Raw genomic sequence first — 26,895 nt, 5'->3', positions numbered from 1 at the left:
CTAGGTGAAGAAAAAGCAGAACTGTGAAGACTAGGTAAGTGGAAATTGAGTTCTTGAACTGAAAAGACCCCTGATGAGAATGTAGGTTTAGGCGCCAGTTTGATTTCAGATGAAAACCAAAAGCAGAATCACAATACTGTGAGCAAGTTTCTCAAGTCAGCCATATTTCCTGGTGCCTTAGTCTGTTGGTCACATCTTTTTTTCACACCGGACGGGCGGGAGAAGAGGGCTTGGGGAAGTGTTGGATGGCATTCCAGGAGCAACACTGCCATCGTGAGGAAATTTCTGGAAAAAGCCCCATCCCTTAAAGGACTTAAATTGGAAAGGTCCATTCTATCAGAGGCTGAGCAGGCTCGGACCACGAGCTGGATCTTAGTTCCACCTCCTGAGGCCTACCTGAAGCTCTGGACAAAGTGAGGTCCAGGTGTAGGAAATGGCCCGCGGGGAAGGAAGACTAAGTCTGTCTCTGCCAGGAAGTCCGGGCCCAGGAAGTTGTAGGGTGGAGTCTTGGTATTCTCCCAGTATGGGCGGGACTGGAGGAAGCCACCAACCAACGAAGTACTGGGCTTGTGGTTATTTGTCTCTCTCCCCGCCCCTGAGAGTCTGGGAAAGGCTGACACGTGGTGCCTTCAGGCTCTGGGGCCTAGGACCTTTGTGGTAGCAGAGTCAGTGCAGAGAACCAGACAATACCAGGTTGCTTATAGAAGGATGCCATGTGCTTGCTGGAGGTCTCAGGTGCAACCAAATTGCTTGCAGCTAGGAGGACCTTGAAGAGAAATGGAACCAGCCTGCCAAACCAAGAAGGGTTAGCACTTTTCCTAGGAGAGCTGACCACGCACGAACAGATGAGAACCAAAATCGAGTGAAGAGGATTGAAGATGAACCTACATTTTAAAAGTTCTTGTCTGCTGGAGGTGGCATTACCTGTGACCTCGCTTCACTTCTCCATACATGGCTGTCATAGCAGGTACATTGTAAAGGAGTATGATTGTTTCTAGAAATGCAAAAACAGGTGGCAAGAATTTAAAACCTGTCATTATTCTAAAGAATACTTAATGAGATTTGAAAAGCATTCAAGTTACAAATGAGGAAAACTTGTTTTAGCATTCAAAGTACAAGATAATTTGAACATATTCTTAAAGTATATATTATTTGTGCAAAGTGAAGATATAAGAATGTATGGCAAGGATATTTTTAAGTGGCTATTTATTGTTGTGATTGAAGTACCGTTTACTTTCTACTTTACAATTTCTTAAAATCTAAACGGTGCCAGCAGTGGGTGTAACTTTTGTAATTTCTTGAAATAGAAAGGTCTTCTAGAATAAGATAGAAAAAAAAAATCCAAGCACTCAAAAATATACATTGTTATTCATGTATGCAAATGGTATAAGGTAATGTTGAAGACTGTGCAAAACTATATCCAGTTTGCATTCAATTATCTTTAAAGAGAAGACTAGTTCATGCTCCCAGAGGTTGAATAAAAATAAATAAAGAGAAGTAAATATATATATATAATAGGTGCAACCATTTTTTTTTTCTCTCTAGGCCTGTAATTAGGTAACTTGGACCTATCTATCTAATGCATATACATATATATGCATAATGCATATATATGTATAATCATGGTCAGTGTTAGAGTGAGTATGCGTTTCAACTTTACAGATTTTACATAAATTTTTAAGATAAAATTTTGGTATAAGTTTTGAAAAATATAAACAAAAGAAACCCTAATGTTCTGAGGCATAAGCATGTAGTGCCTGTTCCAATGTTAGTGTGTATATATATATATATATATATATATACACACACACACACATATAGTCAGCATAGTAATGATTAGATAAGGCAGGTATCAAAATTAAGATACTTGAGTGGTGGTATTATAGGTATTACGTCCTGTGTATAAATTTTTTAAAAATTGATAACCTAATATTCTTTAATGAATTAATCAATCAAGAAGCTCATTGCAAATGTTTTATTATCTAAAATCCAGGTCTTGCAAATATTTCATGACAATTTCAGTTACCCAGGAACCAACAGTGAAAAGTTTGCATCTAAAACATAATGCATATATAAATTTAATTTAAATATAAGTTTATTGTAGTGTATTACCATACATACAGACCTGTGTGTGTGTTGAAACAATGGGCGTAAATATGCAAAAGGCTATTAGTGTTTAATACAAGATTTTATGACAGTGCTTTTGTTCTTGATCAGCACATGGTTATTTTCTAAATTCTTTACAAGCACCATGTCTTAATTACTTATGAGAAAACACCATAAGACTGATTCCTAAGGCTTAAGCAGTGGCACACACATACATAATAAAGTCATAGGAAGCCATTAAAAGTCAAATAATGACGTGCGTGGGAACTTGCTTGTGTTCTAATGTTGAATGATGGAACCGTAAGACAAAATCATGTTCCTTTCCACTGAAATTTTGTAAGTTTGGAGTGTGTGTGTCACCCCAAGAGGGACATTGTATGGAATTCAGCCTTGAGATCTATCTGGACCCTCCTATTAGGGTTCTAACATGGCTGCTCCCAACTCAATACACAGGACCTAGTGCCCAGGTCAGAAAATGGAGGACTCACAGGGAACCTGGCAGTGAAACAAGTCACATGGCCTGGTGCCTAGATTTGCTCTTCTCCAGGCTGTTATTTCCATTATTTTTTTCACTTTCTTAGCCCTAAGTCCCTAAGAATTTCCCAATGAAGCAGATAACTTGGGAAAATGTTGGGGATCAAGGTTGAATGAAGAAGAGCAGACCTACAAAGCTAAGGTAGAGTGGAAATGGGATTCTTTACACAAAGTATGGCTGATGAAACTGGGTGGTATAGGCTTCAGTCTGAGTTTAGAGGGAAACCAGGAGCAAAAGTGAATTCGAATGAGCAGATTTCCCCCAGACAGGGCCAATAGCAAGGCAGCTTTGTTTCCTGTCTCCTTTGTCTTGGTGGCTTTTTTCAGACTGAATGGGTGAGAAGAGAAGGGCTTTGGGGGTGGGGTGCGCAGGCAGGGCTAATCAGCTTTTCCAGAGCAATACTGCCATCAAGAGGATGTAGTTTGACAAAACATAAACCCAAAGTTGTTAGAGTTCCCCCAAGTTTTAGCAACTGAGAAATGTTGGGCCTTTTGTGAGGTTGAGTGGACCCTAGCCCTAAGTACGTCCCCTTCACTTTAAATCTGAAGGCTTCCAGAAGCTCTGAACAAAGGTAGGATCCTGGGGGAGAAGCTGGTAAGTGGAGGGTCAGGGGAAGGACTGAGGGGACAGCTGCTAGGCAGGTGGAGTATAGGAAGTATTGGGGCTTAGATATCTACCCAGTGAGGGTGGGGCTAAAACAAATGGCTCGGATCCTATTTGGGGGGACTTCTGGCCACATATCCTCTGGCCGTGCCCCTTGAACAATGAGGTAGGGGGTTGGCACAAGGTGTCAGCAATGTTAGGGTACAGATGAAACATCTCATTCCAGATGATATCTAACAGCAGCCAGCGTGCTTTCTGGGGGTCTCAAGGATACCTAAAATCTGGTGCCCCTATTGCTTAGAGCAAGGAAGACCTGAGGAGAAGGTAGTGTGTGTCACTTGGGTAAGCCAATAAATCATTGAACATCAACAGGAGTGCAGATATACACAACCAGCAGACCTGGAAGTATTTTCTGAAGCCAGGAGGTAACAGCTATGGTGGCTTTGCAGCACTTTTTCTAGGGCCCAATGTGAAGGCTTCCCTTTTTACAGAGACATACTCTTAGCTCTATTAAGGGAACAGAAATGAGTTCTTTAGCTGTTGGCCTTCCCCTGAGGAAGATGAGGCCATTGAGACTTGGGACCTAACTGTTCATTCAGATTAGCAAGTATTGTTCTTTGTGCCTGCTTCTTAGCCTTTTTCTAATGAAGATTCCTTGTAAGGCCTCCAAGGACACCCTCCTTTGGAAAGCTGAGCACATCAGGACCCTCAGGACACTTGCCCATAGCATAGCAAGAAAAGGCAAAGTTCTTAAGATTGACTGCACATGAGAGTTTTCTCGTGTATCAATGATGGATTCAGTGGCTGACCACTTATAGAAGAGGAAGAAATGTTATTCTTGGGTACTGCTGTAATATGTGGTCACCACCTGAATTCTACCTGCCCAGGGTAGAGCTATAACATCTATTAGGAAGTTTTTAGCAACTACTACAAAGACCATAGGGTCCCTGGGGAAAATGACTCTCCTAGTATTCATGTCTTGGTCTAGCTGTCCTTGAGGATGTTATAGGTTGACATGAGTCAAGAAGGGTTTGAAAACATTTGAGAAAGCATGTCTCAATGGTCTCAAATACCCTATGAAAGTGTAAGGTGACCTCTGACCTTTTCAGCCTACTTCAGCTAAGCAGGTGACTGAGAGAAACCCTGCATCAGATGGGTTAGGCTGTTGAGTCATAGTTTGACTTGACCATATGCTAGACTAGGAAAGCCAGATGTATGGAGTCAGTGTACCATATCTGAACTTAGAATTGTGAGTGACAGAGAGGTAGCCCCAGCTGTAGAATTCCTCAGGGTCAGGAATTTTGTATTCCCACACATTTTGGTTTACATGAAGAGACTATCTGGTCAGAGAGCGGATAAAGGCCTAAAGCAGCAGCACCTTGCTGAGTTCCAGGAATTCAAACATGACACTGTGACCAGTAATAGCAGATTATAACTATTGCCAACTCTCAATACCGCTCAATCATTGACACTCATCTCAGATCAAAAGCTGTTTCAAAATGAAGTTAAAAAGAAAACCACTCAGCAGGAAAGATGGCAAAGGAATAAGGCACCTCTATTATCACAGAGTCTCAAATTCACCAGTACAGAAGTAAATTGCAGTTCACTGTATTCTTCCATAATGCCCTTAAATCTTCATCATAACCCCGAGCAAGCCTTTGAAAAGGAATCCATTGATGTCAATGTTTGTGTAATGATTTGTAGAATTGGACAAGCTCCTACCAAGTGAGAAGCACTGTTAATTGGTTCACCTCTTTGAAGGTCAATTGGCCAAATTATTTAACCTTTCACATGAGCATACCCTTTTGTCCAGAGACTACCTCTTGAAAGTGATCGCACAGCCAAACTCCCACAGGAAAGTAGAAAGGAGAGGACAAAGAGGATAGCTGAGATTTCTTTTGCAAGGATGGCGGTGGGGAGGGGGCAAAACATCCATTGTCCAAGTTCAACTACAGTTAAGTTCAGCTATAGTAGGTAGTCTTTTTAAGCCTTTGGAAAGATTGAAATCCATTCGCCAAGTCCTCAATAGGGGAGGTGACCACACCTCTGATTTAGGCAAGAAAATGCAAAATGTTGTAACGGTATCAAACCATTCTGGTTGGCTAACAACAAGGAAATTGAAAAGAAAAATGAAGTTTTTCTTTCTCTCTTAATTACATACATTATTAATTCAAGTTGAACACATAAACATATTGGTTCAGAAAAGTAAATAGGCAGAAAGGAAGTTATCTGGAAAGTTCCCCAGTCAAGCAACTAACAGTGTGTAATTTTCTACAGTGATGTTTCTAATGACTTGCCTTCACGTTTTAACTTACACTTGTCCAAAGCCTTGAAATGTTGAAAATGAGAAAAGCTTACATTTGCAAGTTTTTAAAAAATTCAAGAAACCAGCACCATCTCAATATATAATTAGGAAAAGAACATATTACAAGATGTATTTTTCTTTAAAACATACACACACACTTCTACACACATGCAAGATTTAAAGGCTCTATTCTGAATTCTATTTCCAAATTTTACTTAACAGAAAATCCAGCTTTCTGAAGCACATTTAATGACATATGATGAGACTTATGTGATGTGAGACCTGAGAAAACTATGATAGAAAGAAGCAACTCAAGCTGCAAGGATATTCCTCATGTATCATGCAAGGATATTCCTCATGTATCATGTAAGTAAAAACTCACCAAATCCTGACAACCTGTCCACATGTGCCCACAATGTACAATTATATATTAAAAAGAGCAGAATACAATATAACAAACATCAATGGAATATCAATTAAACTTCTTAAGAGTATCATTTCTTTACTGCTATATATTTGTTCCACTTACTGATTTTTTCCCAGATGCATATGATTCTTACGGTTTGATCAACAGTAAAAGAATGCTATGAGATTTAGCCATAAAAAACTATCTTGTTACTCAAGAAAAGTTAATGCTATTGGAGAGTACTCATGATCTAGAGTTCAGTTGAGAATTCAGGGCACCAAATTCTATGTGTAGTGGGACCAATGAGGATGGATTTGAAGAAAAGAAATGGAAAAGTGTGTGTGTGTGTGTGTGTGTGTGTGTCTAGCATTGTGCTGAAGAATGTGGGGAGTATATTGATGAGATATAGACTAAATTTATTTCATTAAATAACATCAGTTATTATTGAACAGTTATATATCGTTTTTTAATGTTTAAACCAATATACTCATCAAGCTGCTAATAGTGGATGCCTCAAAAAAGTGGGATTTGTGATAAAGTGTTTCCGTTTGTTCTTCATAGATTGTGTATTCTAAGATATTTTTCAAGAAGCTGATAATATATTTGTAATTTGAGAGTCAACCCAGAACAAATATGTACAGAAGAAATTATTGGTGAAAACTTGATTTGTTGGCTATTTGAAATCTAATATATTTATATCTTTAACTGATCACAGAAAACAGGTGTATTCAGGACACCCACATTTTAAAAATCCTTATCCGCGTCAGTGGGCATTACTTGTGGCCTCACTGCACTTCTTTGTACAAGGCTAATGTGTCTGGTTATTTTGTAAACATGTATGCTTAATTTTAGGAAATGCAAAAATTTGAGAAGCAACCTTAAAAATATTGCCTATTCCAAGGAGTAGTTAATGATGTTTCCAAATACCTCAAACTGTCATAAGTGAGAAAAGCATGTCTGACATACAAGGTAACTGGGATTTTAGGTTAAAAAAATATACATTATATGTGGATAGGGAAGATATGAGAATGTATGGCAAAGACATTTTAAAAGTTATTTCTTCTAGTTTTCATTGAGATACCATTTATTTTTGGCTTTGTAATTTCTCAAAATATGAGTAGATTTCCAATAGCAGATGTTACCTTTATAATTCCTTCGAAGAGAAACCTCCTTGTAGAACAAAGTATAAAGAAATTTCCAGCTAGGAAAAATAGATGTTGATATACGGAAACTTGCAATTTATGTAAGTTGGTGCAGAAGACTTTGTAGAAAACTATGCCCAGTATAAGTCAAGTTATAATTAAGGTGAAATAAATGTGCATATATATGTATAGCAATATTATGTGTTTTATATATATATAGCAATATTATGTTATATATGCCTTATTTAAACTATATAATAAATGGAGCAATAAGAAACATTTTTGTTTGTTGGTTGGTTTTTTGAGACGAAGTCTCGTTCTGTAGCCCAGGCTGGAGTGCAGCGACGTGATCTCAGATCACCCCAGCTTCCGCCTCCAGGTTCAAGCGATTATTCTGCCTCAGCCTCCAGAGTAGCTGGGATTACAGGCGGGCGCCACTGCATCCAGCTAATTTTTTGTATTTTTAGTAGAGACGGGATTTCACCATGTTGGCCAGGCTGGTCTTGAACTCCCAACCTCAAGTAATCTGCCCGCCTTGGCCTCCCAAAGCGCTAGGATTACAGGCATGAGCCACCGCGCCCAGCCAAGAAACATTTTTCTGCAATGCTTTGATTACTGAACATGAAGACAAAAATTTTATATAATGTGGCCAAACTGTCTTAGAATCAGGAGTGGCAATCTCCTAGGCAAACCATCATGTACAAACAACCAATTTTAATATAAATGTATTGTCACATATGAACATAAATATAAAACTGTGTGTATTGAAAGGAGTAGGAGGACATGATCTAAAAAATTATCACTGGTCTTAATCGGTTTTATGATAGTGCTTTAATATTTATCAGTGCATGGTTATTTCTGAATCCTTGGCAAACATCGTGTCTTAATTATTAATGAGGAAGTGGTTTTAAGGCTTATCTCTAAGAGATAACTGGTAAATACAGATACAAAGATAAATACACACACACACACACACACACACACACACACCCCTACATACCCAGTGAAGTGGTAGGAAGCAATTGGAGACCATTTTATGGCATCGGAAAGTGTCTTCGAATGGTAAATGAAATCACAAGAGAAAACTCTTGGAATGAGAGCCATTTGGGCACTTCTTTTAAGACTCCAGCCAAATAGCTGCCAACAAGTCAACACGTAAGACTTAGATCTCTATCCTGAAAATGTAGAATTCCTTGGGAGCCTTACAGATGGATGAGCCAGGCAAGGACATGTGGTTTGGTACTTAGAGATAACCTCCCGGCCTTGAGTTTCTAGCATTTTCTTTTTCTGCTTAGTCCTGGATTCTTGAGTCTTGAATCCAGAAGCAGAAGCTGGTAACTTGGGAAAATACTGGAGATGTAATGCTGAGTGAGCGAGAACACAACTGTGAAGGCGAAACCTATTGGAAATGTAGTTCTTAAAAAGAGAAGGCCTCAGTTTCCTTTCAAATGGAAACCAAAAGCAAAAGTACAGCAGCGTGATCAGATTGTCCCAAACTAGGCAAAAGTTAGGCTGCCATGTTTCCTGGCGCCTTTTTCTTGCTGACGTTTTTTTGGACAGGAAGGGCGGGAGAAGGACTAAGGAGCAGTACGTGTTGGCGTATCTGGAGCACTACTGCCATCGTGAGGAAATAGTTTTAAAATGCTGTACGCCATTACAGCGTCCGTCCCGTGAGGTCTTTCGGTTTAGAAACGTCGGTTCAGCGGAGAGATTGAACAGGCCCTAACCCCAAATTGGGCTTCCCTGACTTCTCTGAGTTATTCCGGGAGCTCTGGGCAAAGACTTTATGCTAATATGACAAAGATGATATCCAGGTGTAAAAGCCTGTTGTTGGCGAGGTAGGACAGAGCCAACGGCTGCCAGAAGTCCGGGCACAGGAAGTTGTTGGGTGGGGCTTCCGTTGAGGATAACTTTCGGGGCCCAGTGAAGGGCTTGTGCCCATTGTCTCCTGTTCCTGTCCCTGCCCCTCAGAAGATGGTTCAGGCCAATTCACCTTGTTCTGGAGCCATAGAACCTGGGCTCCCTTTGATAGCAGCATCACAACTCATAAAATAGGCTAATTTGAGGAGATATCTTATAACAGCATTTGTGCTTGCTGGGGGATCTCATACACAGCCAAAGTCTGGACCCCATTGCCTTAGAGCAAGGAGGGAAATGAAGAAACATTGGGAGCCATCCTGCCAAGCCAAAAAAGGCCAATTCTCCTGCTTAGAGAGCAGAGGCATACACAAAGAGGCCAAAAAATGTTATGCCTATAGCCAAGGCCTGTCCCCTAATAGAGTTTTGCCATCATCTCAGATCTCTTGGTGGGATTGGTGGGAAGGGAGGAGTGCTCATCTCTTTATTTGTTCTCCCAGAGGATGCGGAACTCCTTGAAGTCTACTGATTCTCCTCATACATAACAATTGTTCTTCTCTGATACTTCTTCATAAAAAGCTCCAGGTGAGGATACCTGGTAAGCCTGACAACCCATACTTCTTGCTCCCAAGTTGATGGAGAACGTCTAGAATTACTTGAGTTTCATTGCATAATGGAGAAACATTCTGGCCCCCTCTTCTACTTTCCTCACTCAGTTAGCATCTGACCTCATAGAGTAGTTGAAGATGATTTTTTGTACGTGTGTTTGCGTGTAAGCGTCCTGTGACTAAAAAATTTAAAACTTTCTTTTCTGTCGTATTTAAACCAATGGCAAAATTGGTAAAGGAATTAAACAGGCAATTTACAAAAGAAGAACTGCAACTGTTTATTAAATAAATGAAAAGATACTCAATTTTACTACTGTTTATGACATTCCAGTTATCTACACACATTGTGTTTATGTATGTATTGTGTTAGTTTATAAATATATGCACCAATATTTGCACATATTCCTATATCTATGCATACATGCCTGTTATATATATATTTATATGTACTATGTATATACGCATGCACATTAAGTTATATACAATTTTTACAAATATAGAGGTATATATAAAGACATGTATGTGTAAATGTGTGTGTGCACAATTAAAATAATTCTATTCACTTAAATATTATATTCAATTACATATCAATTATTTCAGTTAAATATTAATTATAACTGATATAGTAAATAAATACAACTGAATTATATTAAGTTAAATATTAAATAATTCTATTCAGTTAAATGATTCTATTCAATTAAATATCCTATTTAATATTCTTTTATCCCCAAGACTTAGACCAGTGCCCAGAACTTGGCAGGAACTAGATAAATATTGGTTAAAGGAATGTATGATTTCCTCTACATATTGAGAGATCTGAGATGGTAAACACCAAAGTGCAAATAGTAGTAACTGTACTACCATATACTGTTTATGAATGAGTGCTCATGCCTCTTTTTTAAAAAACATTTTTCACTTTTTTTAAAAAAGGATGCTTTATAAAAGATAAGAAACATCTATTGTTTTAATATATTTAAAAATACAATTCAGATTATAAAGTATCATCAATAGTAAGAGTCTTTTATTTATTTATTTATTTTTTTTTGAGACAGAGTCTTGTTCTCTTGCCCAGGCTGGAGTGCAGTGGCGTAATCTTGGCCCACTGCAACCTCCGCCTTCCAGGTTCAAGCAATCCTCCCACCTCAGCTTCCAAAGTAGCTGGGATTACAGACATGTGCCACCATACCTGGCTAATTTTTTTTTTCTTTTTTTTTTTTTAGATGGAGTCTTGCTCCGTCGCCAGGCTGGAGTGCAGTGGCGCAATCTCAGCTCACTGCAACCTCCACCTCCCGGGTTCAAGCGATTCTGCTGCCTCAGCCTCCAGAGTAGCTGGAACTATAGGCGCGTGCCACCACACCCAGCTAATTTTTGTATTTTTAGGAGAGACGGTTTCACCATGTTGGCCAGGCTGGTTTCGAACTCCTGGCCTCAAATGATCTACCCGCCTTGGCCTCCCAAAGTGCTGGGGCACCAGACATAGGGGAAATTGGACACATTGGAGGAGGTCAGAAAATTTTGAGATAAATTTTGCGAGGAAAATTAAATTGATCAAAATCTGTAATATGAATGAGCGCCTTGAGAGATATTTTAGTCAACTTGTATATGTGTGTGTTTGAATGAACTTTGAGTACACAGACCATCAAATGAAATGACTAGTAAATTATTCTAGGAGACAGAGACTAGGGGAAAGATGTCCAGAAAAAGAAAAGCAAACACAATTTAGTACATGGATCATCTCAAGACATTTACATTGTTATAGTATTGTATGCATTAAATATTGACACAAGCAATTATAGCTACATTGGGAGGATGGGAAGAAAGGAAGGATGTGAGTGAAGTACTAATATTGGTATTAGTGAAGTGTGGTGAGGGCAAAGAAAGTAAAATATTCTTCTAGAAGGAAGAGTATATATTATGAATGTATGGGTTAGTTTATAAATTGGTAATATGGGCATTCTATTTAGGGATATATAAGCAAGTAAAAACTTACTAGCTAAGAGTGTTAAAAGTGTTTCAATCTTCTGGGCACGGTGGCTCACGCCTGTAATCCCAGCACTTTGGGAGGCCAAGGCAGGCGGATCACGAGGTCAGAAGATCGAGAACATCCTGGCTAACACGGTGAAACTCCATCTCTACTAAAAATACAAAAAATTAGCCGGGCATGGTGGCAGGTGCCTGTAGTCCCAGCTACTCAGGAAGCTGAGGCAGAAGAATGACGTGAATCCGGGAGGCGGAGCTTGCAGTGAGCTGAGATCGCACCGCGGCACTCCAGCCTGGGCGACAGAGTGAGACTCCATCTCAAAGAAAAAAAAAAAAGAAAAAAGTGTTTCAATCTCGGAGGAATGTCAGAGATGGCATAATGTTGTTTGTAAAGTATTGTACAAATAACTAACGTTGAAAAATGTGTTCATGTATAATTTTGGCTTCAAATCTTTAAAAACTGTATCTATCTATCCATCCATTCATCCTTGTGGTATATAGGCAGAATTCTAAGATGATTCCATCTCCCTGTATAATTCCTTAAGTATGAGTGGGACCTGTGAATATGATAGATTATCACTCCTCTGATTCCTTTATATTATATGGCAAAAATGATAGGGTCTCAAAAGGGAGATTACCCTGGGAGGGCTGGATCTAATCAGGACAGGGAAAGAGGGCCTGGTAGTCTAAGATATTCTCTTTTGCTAGCCTCAAAGAAGTAAGCAATTGTGAGTTCTAAAGCTGCAACAAAATGAATTCTGCCAACAACCACATGACCTTCCAAGAGGATCTTGAGCCTCAGATGAGTCCCCAGCCCTAATCGACACCTTGACTGCAGCCTTGAGCTGAGGACCTACCTGAGCTATGCCCTGACTCCTGACTCACAGAAACTGAGATAAAAAATGTATGTTGTTTTAAGCTATTAAGTTTGATGTAATTTGTTACATAGCAAGAGATAATGAATACAATGCTTACACACGGGGAAGAAAAAAAAACCTAGTAGTATGGACTGAAAGTTTGTGCCACCTCAAAATTCATATGTGGAAGCCTTAACCCACAGTGCAATGGTATTTGGAAATGAGACTTTTGGGAGGTAGTTAGGTTTAGATGAGGTCGTAAGGGTGGAGCCTGCATTATGATTAGTGCCCCTATAAGGAGATGAAGGGACAGAGCTTTCTCTCTTTGCCTTGTGAGTACATTACAGGAAGGTATCCATCTATACCTGGAAAAGGACCCTAGCCAGGAACTGAATTGGCTCCCACCATGATCTTGGACTTCCCAGCCTCCAGAACTGTGAGAAATACATTTATTTTGTTTAAAAATCTGTGATTTTTTTAATGGCAGCCCTCCTTGACTAAAACATCTAGAATAAAGTATGGAGAAATATTAAAACTGGTTTCCTCTAAGAAAATAATGTAGGAGATTCAGTTTATAAACTTTAAAGAACATATATTGACTATTGTTTTGTTAAGGGAAATAAAATAGTAAAATGCAAACCTGTGAATTCAGTGTAATGAAGTAAGTGAAAAAGGAGTGTGTGTGTGTGTGTGTGTGTGTGTGTGTGTGTGTGTGTGTTTGTGTCCGTTTGGACTTCCACATTTAGCATTGTAAGAAGTGTATTGATAATTACAAAGACAAATTGGTCACATGACAGATGTACTGAATTTTTAAAATAGATACACCAAAGTGCAAAGAAAAGTTGCATCTGAAGACTTGTTTTAGATAAGAACTCACCTTTTTGTTTAATACATTTTTTTCATTAAGAGTTTCCTAAGAACAGGTCAGGCCCAGTGGTTCATGCCTGTAAATCCAGCACTTTGGGAGGCTGAGGTAGGAGGATCACTTGAGGTCAGGAGTTCAAGACCAGCCTGGCCAACATGGTAAAACCCCATCTCTACTAAAAATACAAAAATTAGTCAGGCGTATTGGCAGTTTCCTGTAGTCACAGCTACTTGGGAGGCTGAAGCATGAGAATCGCTTGAACCCAGGAAGTGGAGGTTGCAGTGAGCCGAGATTGTGCCACTGTACTGCAGCCTGGGAGATAGAGTGAGAGACTCTGTCTCAAAAATAAATAAATAAATGAATAAATAAATAAATAAATAAATGTAAAGGTACATTTGGTATGTCATATATGACATGTCAAACCAATGAGAGCTATATAGCCTATAAGAAAATAATCTCAGGAATTTGGCCAAATAACAGCCTTCTACCAGACAGAAAGATTAGTGTCTCCTACAAAATGGAGGGAGATTCCCTGGTAACCTAGAAAACTATGTCAAGGACCACGATACCAGGTGACTAGAGATGACCTTCTCCAAGCCTGGAACTTACGGCATTTTCTTCTCCCATTTCATTCTGGAATCCTGAGTCTTGTTCAACTTTAAGAAGTCAACTTAATAAATTGAGCAAATGCTGAAGAACTAATGTTCAGTGAAGAAGAGCTGAACTGTGAAGCCAAAGATCTGGTGGAAATTTAATGCTGGAAAAGGGAAGATGCCTCACCAGGGCAGGATGGTTAAGGACTCGTTTTGATTTAAGATGGAAATAGAAAGCAAAAGCACAGTGATGTGAACAAGTTTCCTCAAACTGGGCAAGAATTGAAACAGTTTTGTTTCCTTGTGCCTTTGTCCTTTGTTGGCGTTTTTTCACACTGGATGGGCGGGAGAAGAGGCCCTGGGGACAGGGCTGGTTGACATTTCTGGAGCACTACTGCCATCGTGAGGAAATCAGTTGATGAAAATCCAAGTCATGAACAATTCCTCCCAAAAAACTAGTATGTCAAGGAAGGTTGGACCTGTGGGGAAGTTGGAAAGGCTTCTGGCCTCAAGCGTGATGTCCTTGCCTTCATCTCTCAGGCCTTCTAGGATCTGTGGACAAAGGCATGATATAGTTGTAGAAGTGGCCAGAACTGACCAAGGGGCAGGCAGGAAATTCATGCACAGGAAGTCCTGGAGGTGGAGCTTTTGTGTCCTCCCAGTACAGGAAGAACTAGAGGAAGCAGTTCACTGCTAAGTGCAGGGCTTCTGATCATTTGCCTCCTACTCCTGCTCCTTGTTGTAGAGGCAGACAGTCTGGGACACAGTCCTCTAGCACACTGGAGCCTGGGATATGAGCCCTATTTGGCAGTAGTGTGGGAGCTCAGAGTGCAGGGGGGAAATTCCCACTATTTATTGTAGAGCATATATTGAAGAATGCATTCAAAGTTGAGAGGCAATAGATAATTGACAAGAAGGGTGAATAACTCTCAGGAGTGTCTTGGAGACATGTGGCAAAGCATCCCTCAATGATCCCAGATATCTTGTGAAGGTGAAAGGTCATTGCTGATCTTCTGACATTATCTCAGTTAAAATAGACTGAAAGAGAAGGCCTGAACTAGATGGGTTAGCGTGCCTGCCTTGGAGCTGCATTTTGACTAGGTCATATGCTTGAAGTAGGGTAGACAAATGTGAGGAGACAGAATTGTGGATGACACTAGCAGTTGCCTCAGCTCAGGAATTCCTCAGGTTCAAGAATGTTGTATTCACCTCACCTGGCTATACTTAATACAGGCTAACAGGCCTGACTGCAGATGGAAACAATTTCATTGTTTCAGGCATAATAAAAACAACAGCAAAAACAGGAAACCACAAGCAATTATTTGTCCGTGTTTACTGCCCTTCAACCATTGGCATCCATTACAGATCATTAGTTATTCCAAGATGAAAAGTTAAAGAGAAACAATTCAGCAAGGAAAGAGAAAAGGAACCAGGCACAAACTTCCCAGAAGAAAAAGACCACGGAACAAGAAACAAGCCCCCGATATTTCACGTAGCTTCTTTTCTATTTCCCTAAGTGTCAGCCGGTCTGAGAAATAAAGGGAAAGAGTACAAAAGAGAGAAATTTTAAAGCTGGGTGTCCGGGGGAGATATCACATGTCAGTAGGTTCCATGACGCCCACCAAGCTGCAAAACCAGCAAGTTTTTATTAGTGATTTTCAAAAGGGGAGGGAGTGTACGAATAGGGTGTGGGTCACAGAGATCACATGCTTCACAAGGGAATAAAATATCACAAGGCAAATGGAGGCAGGGCGAGATCACAGGACAGAGCGAGATTAAAATTGCTAATGAAGTTTCTGGCATGCATTGTCATGATAACATTTTATCAGGAGACAGGGTTTGAGAGCAGACAACCAGTCTGACCAAAACTTATTAGGTGGGAATTTCCTCATCCTAATAAACCTGGGAGTCCTACAGGGAGAACGGGGCTTATTTCATCCCTTATCTACAACCATAAAAGACAGACGTTCCCAAAGCGGCCATTTTAGAGACCTCCCCTTGGGAACGCATTCTCTTTCTCAGAGATGTTCCTTGCTGAGAAAAAGAATTCAGTGATATTTCTCCTATTTGCTTTTGAAAGAAGAGAAATATGGCTCTGTTCCTCCCGGCTCTTAGGCAGCCAGACCTAATGGTTATCTCCCTTGTCCCCTGAACATCGCTGTTATCCTGTTCTTTTTTCAAGGTGCCCAGATTTCATATTGTTTAAACAATTTGTGCAGTTAACACAATCATCACAGGGTCCTGAGGCAACATTCATCATCAGCTTATGAAGATGATGGGATTAAGAGATTAAAGACAGGCATAGGAAATCACAAGAGTATTGATTGGGGAAGTGATAAATGTCCATGAAATCTTAACAATTTATGTTCAGAGATTGCAGTAAAGACAGGTATAAGAAATTATAAAAGTATTAATTTGGGGAACTAATAAATGCCCATGAAATCTTCACAATTTGTGTTCTTCCAACATGACTTCAACCAGTCCCTCTGTTTGGGATCCCTGACTTCCCGCAACAGCAGAGGTTCTCAAATTCACCAATACTCAAGTAAATTACAATTTGACAAAGTCTCAAATATTCCCCACCTCTTCAAAATATCTCTGAGTAAGCTACTGAACATGAAACCGCTGAAAATACCTACTTTGTGTGAACATTTGTAGAATCGGACAAGTTCCCATGCGGTGGGAAGCATTGTCAATTGGTTTAACAATTTGGTGGGCAATATGTGTGCATCACTTAACCTTTCACATGAGCACACTCTTTCTCCAGAGTCAAGGTCACATTCCCATAGGAGACAGGAGTATAGAGATGAGTAGGTTCATTCAGCTTTCCTTTGCAACGTCAGACAGTGGGGAGGAGCAAAGGGTCTATTCTCTAGTAGATTGACTCCACATGTTTCAGCTATACCAGGTGGTCCTCTTAAGTTCTTTGAAAAGAATGAATTCCATGCTCAGTGTCCACATCAGTAAAGATATTCCACCTGTTTGATTAGGGGTTAAAGCAAATTATTGACTCTTTGGGATCAAACCATCCTAGTTTACTAATATAAGAAAACAGGCCAGGTGCGGTGGCTCACACCTGTAATCCCAGCACTTTGAAAGGCCGAGGCAGGTGGATCACGAAGTCAGGAGATAGAGACCATCCTGACTAACATGGTGAAACCCCGTCTCTACTGAAAATGCAAAAAATTACCTGGGTGTGATGGTGGGCACCTGTAGTCCCAGCTACTCGGGAGGCTGAGGTGGAAGAATCGCATGAACCCGGAAGGCAGAGCTTGCAATGAGCCGAGATCGCACCACCGCACTGTGACCTGGGCGACAGAGCGAGACTCTGTGAAAGAAAGAAAGAAAGAAAGAGAGACAGAGAGAGAGAGAGAGAGAGAGAGAGGGAGGGAGGGAGGGTATACCCTTCAGGTTTTAAAATAGCCTTCAGTGTAAGAATCAGTTTCTCTGAAAATTATACATTGCTCTGTTTACATATGGAAATAAAAAAGACCACTTTTTATAGTGAAGAAAACAAAAATCTTTGGGCAAATTTATAAGTAACACAAAATCCAATAATCCGAAGGATATTTAGTGACCCATGAGGTGGCCTTATAATAAAAAGGAAAAATATGATAAAAGGAAAAATTTCAAAACCCAAGGAGATTTGCAAACTATGTGGAAGCCTAAAGTCATACCAACAAACCCATGAGTGCTCACATATACATGTACTCATGCAAATATTCAAATGGAATAGATTTAGAAGAGAGCAGAAGAAAGAAGATCAAAATACTCATGCTTGTTTTCATGGACTGCTCAGCATTTTCTCGAAAGGATCATGTACAGAGATCATCTCTGGTATGAAAGCGTGGCACTAAAGAGGCAAGTTTTCTGGGGGTCCTGGTGTACTCAGCTCCCTGAAGAAGGATATCTTGTCAGGCCTACAAGGAATCTTCATCAGAAAAAGGCTAAGGAACAGGCACAGAGAATAATACTTGCTAATCTTAATGAACAGTTAGATCCTGAGCCTTAAAGGCCTCATCTTCGTTAGAAGAAAGCTAAAGAACCCATTTCTGTCCCATTAAGAGAGCTGAAATGAGAGCAGATCCCTCCACGTGGGTATGCCTTCATACTGGACCCTAGACAAAATGCTGCAAAGCCACTATAGCTGTTACTTCCTGGGCTCAGAGAACACTTCCAGGCCTTCTGGTTGTGTATATCTGCACTCCTATTGATGTTCTGGAATTTATTGACTTGGCACAGTGACACATGCTCCTTTTCCTCAGATCCCTCTTGCTTTAGGCAACAGAGGCACCAGACTTTTGGTGTCCCTGAGACCTCCAGTGGCTGTTAGATGCCATCTCAAATGAGATTCATTTCCCCCTCCCCACATTCTAACGTTGCTAACATTGGGGCCCATACTCCAAAGTACAGGGATATCTTGTGCCAGCCCAACTATCTCATGGTCTAAGGGGCAGGGCCAGAAGATCAATGCCCAGAAGCTGTGTGTAGACTAATTTTCCTATAGTCCTGCCCACAGTGAGAGGAAACCAAACCCTGCATCAGTCCTGGTACCTTACTCAGCAGCTTCTTCATTGAGATTTTGCCTTTGTCCAGACTGAGCTCCTGGAAAGCCTAAGAGTTAAGGTTGAGAAGGCCCATCTTGGGGTCAGGCCCTATTGAGCCTTTGAATTTGCTAAATCTTTCTTAACTGCTAGATAGGAGGGAAGTTCAAACCCAAAGCTTTTGCTTTTGTCAAACTACTTCCTCGTGATGGCAGTATGAGCTCAGGAAAGCTAACTAACCCTGCCCCCAGGCCCTCTTCTCCCGCCCATTCCATCTGAAAAAAATCACCACTAAAAGGCAAAGCTACCAGGAAACATGGTTGCCTTGTGTCTTGCCCAGTTCGAAGAAACTTGCTCACATTGCTGCGCTTTTGCTTTTGGTTTCTATATACAATCAAACTGAAGCCTAAAACCACACACTCTCATCAAGCATCTTTTCTTTTCAGTAATTCAGTTTCCTCTACCACAGCTTCACAGATTTCCTCATCAGTCACCATTAGATATGTACGATTTTCCCCATTTTCAAGTTTTCTGATACAAGGTTCAAGTCCCAAGGAGTCCGTGTATGAGGAAAAGAAATTGCTGGAACTCCAAAGCTTATACAAGGCTATCTGTCTCCATCAGACGTTGTGGTATTTGACCTGGCTCATTTCCCAAGCTCTTATGGTGTACTCCATTTTCTGGCTCACATAGTTTAGAAGGTAACCAAAATGGCATCCTTCTTTTTAAATGTCTTTCCAGATGGAGAACTCACTAATAAATATTTCAGTTGCTCAAACTTGATGTTCAAAATAAATACTAGTATTTAGCTATTATAATTTAAGGACACTAGAGTTAAGCTCTTCCATAGGTTTTGAACTAATATGTTAAAACAACATCATCAATTTTACCATATGACCTTTTCTTACACTTTTACATTTTTATGCCTCATATATATTCATATTTTAATTTGCACATAGATGATGCTTTGAATGAATAAAGAAACAACACATTTTAAATAATTAATTGGGCACTTAGGTAGAGAATATACATTGTGTATCCTTCTTCGATAATTATATAACTTATTGTCCAAGTTGGACAACTGTGTGAACTGTGACTTCCTAAGGCAAACTGAAAGGAATGTTCACCCTATTTATAATTCCACAGTCTTGAGACAAACACTGATCACATCTTTATGCTTTATTTACCTAAATATATATTTTTTTTCTTTTTTTGAGACAAAGCCTTGCTCTGTCACCCAGCCTAGAGAGCAGTGACACAATCTCAGCTCACTGCAACCTCTGCTTCCTGGATTCAAGCGATTCTCCTGCCTCAGCCTCCCGAGTAGCTGGGATTACAGGCGTGCACCACCATGACCAGCTAATTTTTATATTTTTAGTAGAGACAGAGTTTCGCCATGCTGGCCAGGTTGGTCTCCTGACCTCAGGTGATTGGCCCGCCTTGGCCTCCCAAAGTGCTGGGATTACAGGTGTGAGCCAGTGTGCCTGGCCGATAAATTTTAATTTGTATATACATATATATGCTTACAAAAATTGGGCATTGTCCTGCATATTTTTTCTTTTATACTTTTTCTCTTGGCTATATTATGAGCATTTTGACAGTTGGACTTTAGTTATCCAAAAGTACGATTTAAAAATATGAAAATAGCTATTTATTTATAAGAAATAGAAATATTTAAAATTAAGAGAAATAGACTCTTTCAATACAGAATATTTGGAAAATATGGAATTAAGATAAGTGAACACAAAATGACCTATCATATTACTATAATCTGTATGTATGTTTTCTTTAAACACAAATTGCATAATAGCGTATATTGGATGTTTTTCCCTGATATTTCTATTTTCTCCTCTTTAATCCACTCTTCATTTTTCTCTACTTCTCTGTGTATCAAATGGCTAATCTGTATGGACTATGTAATCTGGCTATCTTGCTCTACAGGTCCTGGTTGCGTTCTCCTATAAAGGGTTCTGGCAGGATTGCAGGGGTAGGTTAGGTATTTATTTAATCAGATCTATGCGTTTGACTCCATCCTTTAGCCAAATACCACTATCTTAACAGTATCCTGGAGGAGTAATGGAAATATTTGGCAAACAGCCATAACAAATACCCATATACCCATAAATATAGTTAAACAACGTCAGCGTTTTTTAAAATTATAACATTGGAACCTGAATGTGACTGTGTATTTCTACATTCCCAACTCTAATTTATCTTTTTCTTCCAAGCCAAGGGAGGCCTTGGGCCTGTAGGTAGCTAAGGATAAGTGGGGCCTTTATGGGAATTTCTCCCTTGGGCTGCTCGCCAGGCTGGAGTACAGACAGGGGCACTATCTTGGCTCACTGCAACCTCCGTCTCCCGGGTTCAAGCAATTCTTCTGCCTCAGCCTCCTGAGTAGCTGGGACTATAGGCGCGCGACCCCAAGCCCAGCTAATTTTTGTATTTGTTTTAGTAGAGAAGAGGTTTCACCATGTTGGCCAGGATGATCTTGATCTCTTGACCTCGTGATCCTCCTGCCTCGGCCTCCCAAAGTGCTGGGATTACAGGCAGGAGCCACCGCTCCCGGCCAAAAATTTTAAAGCTTGCAATGAAAACGAACAGACTGTGGGAAGGGCTTGACCTGAGAAACAGGTGGACTAATAATAACTGGAAGGTTAACTGAGTCAGACTTATTTTTGCCAGTTGTTCCCCTATGCCAAGAACACAAGATAGAACTGAATTTGTTACCTGAGTTCTCCCTGGACCTGAGACTTGCAGAATGCAAGAAAACCAATAAAAGTTGGGAGGCTTCCTCAAAGTGCCTCGGAAGTGTGCTGACAGTTTGCCTAACCTAGATCTTAAGAATGTGAATTCTGAAGCCTGACTAATCCGATTATAAAATTTGTTTCTAACTGTTCTCCTGTGACTTTGCCTAAAGTATTTAAACTTTCTTTGCAGCCAGGCACGGTGGCTCACGTCTGTAATCCCAGCACTTTGGGAGGCTGAGGCAGGCGGTCACAAGGTCAGGAGTTCGAGACCAGCCTGGCCAACATGGTGAAACCCCGTCTCTACTAAAAACACAAAAGAAAATTAGCTGGGCATGGTGGCAGGTGCCTGTAATCTCAGCTACTCAGGAGGCTAAGGAGGGAGAATTGCTTGAACCCAGGAGGCAGAGGTTGCAGTGAGCAGAGACCACAACATTGCACTCCAGCCTGGGCAACAGAGCAAGACTGCATTTCAAAAAAATAAATAAATAAAACTTTCTTTGCTATCTGTCCTCATTAATTAAGTGGCTAGAATCATACTACTTACATTAGAAGGATGTCGTGAAGAATAAATATATGAATTTGTATTCAGTATTCAGATCCTTAGAACATTCCCGATACGTGGTTAAGTATTCGATATTTGTTAGCTATTGTCCTTGATGGTGGTATTCCAGTAGCTTACAGGAGTAAAGAACACTTTATTCTCTACCACTTGTGGAACTTCAGCTACTTTTTACTTAGTAACTCCAACAAAATAAATTGTAGGCCGGGCGCGGCGGCTCAAGCCTATAATCCCAGCACTTTGGGAGGCCGAGATGGGTGGATCACGAGGTCAGGAGATTGAGACTATCCTGGCTAACACGGTGAAACCCCGTCTCTACTAAAAAATACAAAAAAATAGCCGGGCGAGGTGCTGGGCGCCTGTAGTCCTAGCTACTCGGGAGGCTGAGGCAGGAGAATGGGGTAAACCCGGGAGGCAGAGCTTGCAGTAAGCTGAGATCCGGCCACTGCATTCCAGCCTGGGCGACAGAGGGAGACTCTGTCTCAAGCAATAAATAAAGAAATAAATAAATTGTAGCCCACTTAAGCGGCATAAGCAACCTTAGATGGCCCCCTAACAGCCTCTGAACAAGTCAACCTTTGACTCAGCAAATACAGTAGCTAGATGGAAAAATGACAATTTGAATTAAAAAAACAAATATGAAATTGTTAAAATTCAGATGCCTCCCAAAAGCGTTTATTTAGGAAAATGCTAAACCATTAGGAAAAGTTTTGAAAGGGAGATCAATTGACATTGAATGAGAGGCTAGAAGGATCAACTGCATAAAATATCTCAAAACAAAGGAAAAAATAAAGCAATGGGAAAAATAAGGAAAAGTTAATACCCTTAAAAATCTAAGGTTTTAACATATTACTAAAAGATGTTACAATTGGGAAAAAACAGAATAAACAAGGCAAAATTTAAGGTAACAAGTAGAAGAAAACTTCCCACAATTGAAGAAGGCCCAGATTGTAGAGTCTCACTATGGTACAGAATGGAATAAAGATATGCACTAAGCATATGTTGGAAAAATACTAGAATTATTAAAAAGTCACCTTGCTGGGCATGGTGGCTCACGCCTGTAATCCCAGCACTTTGGGAGGACGAGGCGGGCAGATCACGAGGTCAGGAGATCAAGACCATCCTGGCTAACACGGTGAAACCCCATCTCTACTAAAAATACAAATAAAATTAGCCGGGCGTGGTGGCGGGCGCCTGTAATCCCAGCTACTTGGGAGGCTGAGGCAGGAGAATCGCTTGAACCTGGGAGGCAGAGATGGCAGTGAACCGAGATCTCGCCATTGCACTCCAGCCTGGGCGACAGAACAACACTCCACCTCAAAAAAAAGAAAAAAAAAAATCTAGCCAAGTGAATATTCCAGAAAAGAGAACTGAAGTGGATGAAGGAGAAGCAGGAATAAAAATACTCTTTATAAATGAAGAACGTAAGCACTCTAAATCGTCATAATTGAGGGACTATACTGCAAAGGAAATAACACTAAGAGTACAGAATAAAATATTAAAGAATTTTAACAAATCTTTTAAGTAGGAAAAATATAAAAGGATGAATTGGAATACATATGTTAATGGACACAACATCTTGGGTTAGTTTTGAGGAAGAAATCAAGTACCTTGACCTAAGAAATAGTGTGCTTTGAGGGACTTTAGAGTACTTTGTTTCGGACAACATTAGAAAAATATGTGGCTGTTTGTGGACATGGAGAAATGAAGGTAACTATGAATGGAAATTAACAATTGGTAAAAAGATATAATCAGCAACTTAAACATCAAAAACAAGAACTGGAAAAAGAAATAATAAGCATAAGGTAGGAAGGCAGGAATAAAGTTAAATGTTTTCTTCATTAGAGTAAATGTGAGTGGATACAATTATCTCCTCAAAAGACAGAAGTCATTATATCGGGCTAAAATACAAAATGCAAAACAGCAACAAAAAGAACCCTATGCAGTAGTTTTAAAAATTAAGTCACTTAAAGCCAAGAATTATAGGAAGTTTTGAAAATTAAGGTTGGGGCAAACAAGTATCACACAAAACGAAAGTAGCAGTACCAATATTAATATCAGACAAATGCGCTTTGAAGTTAAAAGCACTAAAACATAAAAGCCGGGCGAGGTGGCTCACGCCTTAATCCCAGCACGTTGAGAGGCCAAGACGGGTGGATCACGAGGTCAGGAGATGGAGACCATCCTGGCTAACACGGTGAAACCCCGTATCTACTAAAAATACAAAAAATTAGCCAGGCGTGGTGGCCGGCACCTGTAGTCCCAGCTACTCAGGAGGCTGAGGCAGGAGAATGGCATGAACCCAGGAGGCAGAGCTTGCAGTGAGCTGAGATTGCGCCACTGCACTCCAGCCTGGGTGACAGAGTGAGACTCCGTCTCAAAAAAAAAAAAAAAAAAAAAAAAAAAGCACTACAACAAGGACATTTTGCAATGATAAATTGAGTAGCATTGAACCAATAAACCAATTGTAGGAGAACTGATACCTTTATGACACTGCATTTTCCTGTGTTTGATCATGGTGTCTGCATTTATCTCAATCTTCTTTACCATTACTTAGTAATTTTTTTTTTTTTTTTTTTTTTTTTTTTTGAGACAGAGTTTCGCTCTTGTTGCCCAGGCTGGAGTGCAATGCCATGATCTCAGCTCACCGTACCTTCCACCTCCCAGGTTCAAGCGATTCTCCTGCCTCAGCCTCCCGAGTAGCTGAGATTACAGGCATGCGCCACCACGCCCGGCTAATTTTGTATTTTTAGTAGAGATGTGGTTTCTCCATGTAGGTCAGGCTGGTCTCGAACTCCCTACCTCAGGTGATCCACCCACCTAGGCCTCCCAAAGTGCTGGGATTACAGGAATGAGCCACCACGCCTAGCCCACTTAGCAATTTTACATTTTCAAATGAAAAGTCTTACACATCTTTTATTCCTAGTTAATTTACTTTTGTTTGTTTTTTCGAGATGGAGTTTCATTCTTGTTGCCCCAGCGCAATGGCACAATCTCCACCTCCCAGATTCAAGTGGTTTTCCTGCCTCAGTCTCCCAAGTAACTGGGATAACAGGTGCCTGCCACCACACCTGGCCAATTTTTTTGTATTTTTAGTAGAGACGGGGTTTCACCATGTTGAGAAGGCTGGTCTTGAACTCCTGACCTCAGGTGATCCACCCTCCTCGGCCTCTCAAAGTGCTGGGATTACAGGCATGAGCCACCAAGCCCAGCCTATCCCTAGTTAATTTATAGTGACTGGTGCTATTGCACATGGTGTCTTCTTTAAATTTATGTTTTCTAATGTCCTTTGCTATATAGAAATACAGTTTACTTTTATATATTGATCTTATGCCCAGTTTGATGTATTCTCTTATTTTATACATGTATGGAATTATATAATATATATGACATTTTACTTTTCTTCTTTTCTAATCCTGTTTTCATTTCATTTTTCTTTTTTCATTGCCTTCAGTACTCTATTTGGTAGAATTGCTCTAATTGAGTAGCCTTTTATTATTCATGGCTGTGAAAGGAATTCTTTAGCTGTTTTCCCATTAAGCATTATGTTAGATGTAGGTTTTTGTAGCTATCTCTACTAGATTGAATGTGAAAACGTCCTAAATTGTCGTCCTAGGGTAAATGTGAATTTTCAGTTTCTTTTCCAGGAAAAAGGTGGACTCTAAATCTGGGCTGTCTTTGTGACTTGATTTAGTTAATAAAATTCCGAAGTCATGGTGTGTCAGCTCTGAGTTTCACAAGACTTGTGTGCTTCCATTTTCCCTTGCGAACCTGCTGCCAGTGTATGAATATGCTCAGGCTGGCCTGTTGCAGGATGGGGAGGAAAGACCAGCAGTCTCTACGGTGAATTTGCCCCAAACATGTAAGAGATAGCATTAGCGGAGCTGCCAACCTGACCTAGTGATGATGCCAGATGCTTGACAATCCAGGCAAGACCATGATAACAACACAGTTTATTTGTAGATTTTTTTTTTTTTTTTTTTTTTTTTGGAGACAGAGTCTCGCTCTGTCACCCAGGCTGGAGTGCAGTAGCATGATCTTGGCTCACTGCAATCCTTGCCTCCCGGTTTCAAGCAATTCTCCTGCCTCAGCCTCCCGAGTAGCTGGGACTACGGGGACATGCCACCATGCCTGGCTAATTTTTGTAATTTTAGTAGAGACGGGGTTTCACCACATTGGCCAGGCTGGTCTCGAACTCCTGATCTCAGGTGATCCGCCTACTTCAGCCTCCCAAAGTGCTGGGACTACAGGCGTGAGCCACAGCACTTGGTCTTACTTGTAGCTTTTTGAGCTATGATAAGTGCTTGTTTTTTAAGCCACTGAGTTAAAAAATAGTGTTTGACAGAGCAATGATTAAATGATACAATAACCAGATTATGGAAGTTCCTTTATATTCATGGCTTCCTAAAAGTTTATATTGTAAGTGCTGTTGAATTTACCAAATATTTTTATTTTTCTGCATCAATTGAGATGACCATATGCTTTTCTCCTTTATTTGGAAAAGTGGTGTATGACATTTCGTCCTTTTGCAATGTTTTAACTCCCTTTCAGTCATGAAGTCATGAGATAAATCCAAGTTGATCATAGTTTATTGTCTTCTATAGAACTATGGATTAAACATGCTCATATCTTTCAATTTTTAAGTCTCCACTCATAATTGAAGTGGGTTTGTATTTTTCTCTTCAGTCACAATCTATGTTTGATTTAGGTATCAAGGTTATAAAAGTTGCTCAGAATATGTTGGGGGGTAATTCATCTCTATTTCCCCTTTAAAATATTTTGAGTAAGATTGGAATCATCTTTTGCTTAAAACTTCATAAAACCGGAAGGGCATGGTGGCTCCTGCCTGTAATCCCAGCACTTTGGGAGGCCGAGGCGGGCGGATCGGCTGAGGTCAGGAGTTCAAGACCAGCCTGGCCAACATGGGGACCCCATCTCTACTAAAAATGCAAAAATTAGCCAGGCATGGTGGCATGCACCTGTAATCCCAGCTACTTTGGAGGCTGAGGCAGGAGAATACTTGAACCCAGGAGGTGGAGGTTGCAGTGAGCCGGGTTCGCACCATTGCACTCCAGCCTGGGCACGAAGAGTGAAACTCCATCTTAAAAAAAAAAAAATTCATAGAACCAACCTGTAACCATGTGGGATAGATGTTTGTGTTAAAGGAAAATCCCTAAGTGTGTTTTAT

The 26,895-nt window shown here is 40.3% G+C and overlaps 1 long non-coding RNA gene across 1 annotated transcript in view; it reads left to right on the top strand.

The window, feature by feature from the left end:
* The first annotated feature begins 615 nt into the window (after positions 1 to 615).
* Positions 616 to 26,895, top strand: part of LOC115898721 — a 46,660-nt gene continuing 20,380 nt past the window's right edge. The window contains exons 1-2 of the long non-coding RNA XR_004058409.1: positions 616 to 967; positions 5,772 to 5,915. This is a non-coding gene — a long non-coding RNA (uncharacterized LOC115898721). The remainder of the gene's footprint in view (positions 968 to 5,771; positions 5,916 to 26,895) is intronic.

This window comes from Rhinopithecus roxellana, chromosome 7 (genome assembly GCF_007565055.1).
Source record: "Rhinopithecus roxellana isolate Shanxi Qingling chromosome 7, ASM756505v1, whole genome shotgun sequence".
NCBI classification, from domain to species: domain Eukaryota; kingdom Metazoa; phylum Chordata; class Mammalia; order Primates; family Cercopithecidae; genus Rhinopithecus; species Rhinopithecus roxellana.
The sequence above is the reverse complement of the archived record's forward strand: the minus strand, read 5'-3'. Positions and strand labels throughout refer to the sequence as shown.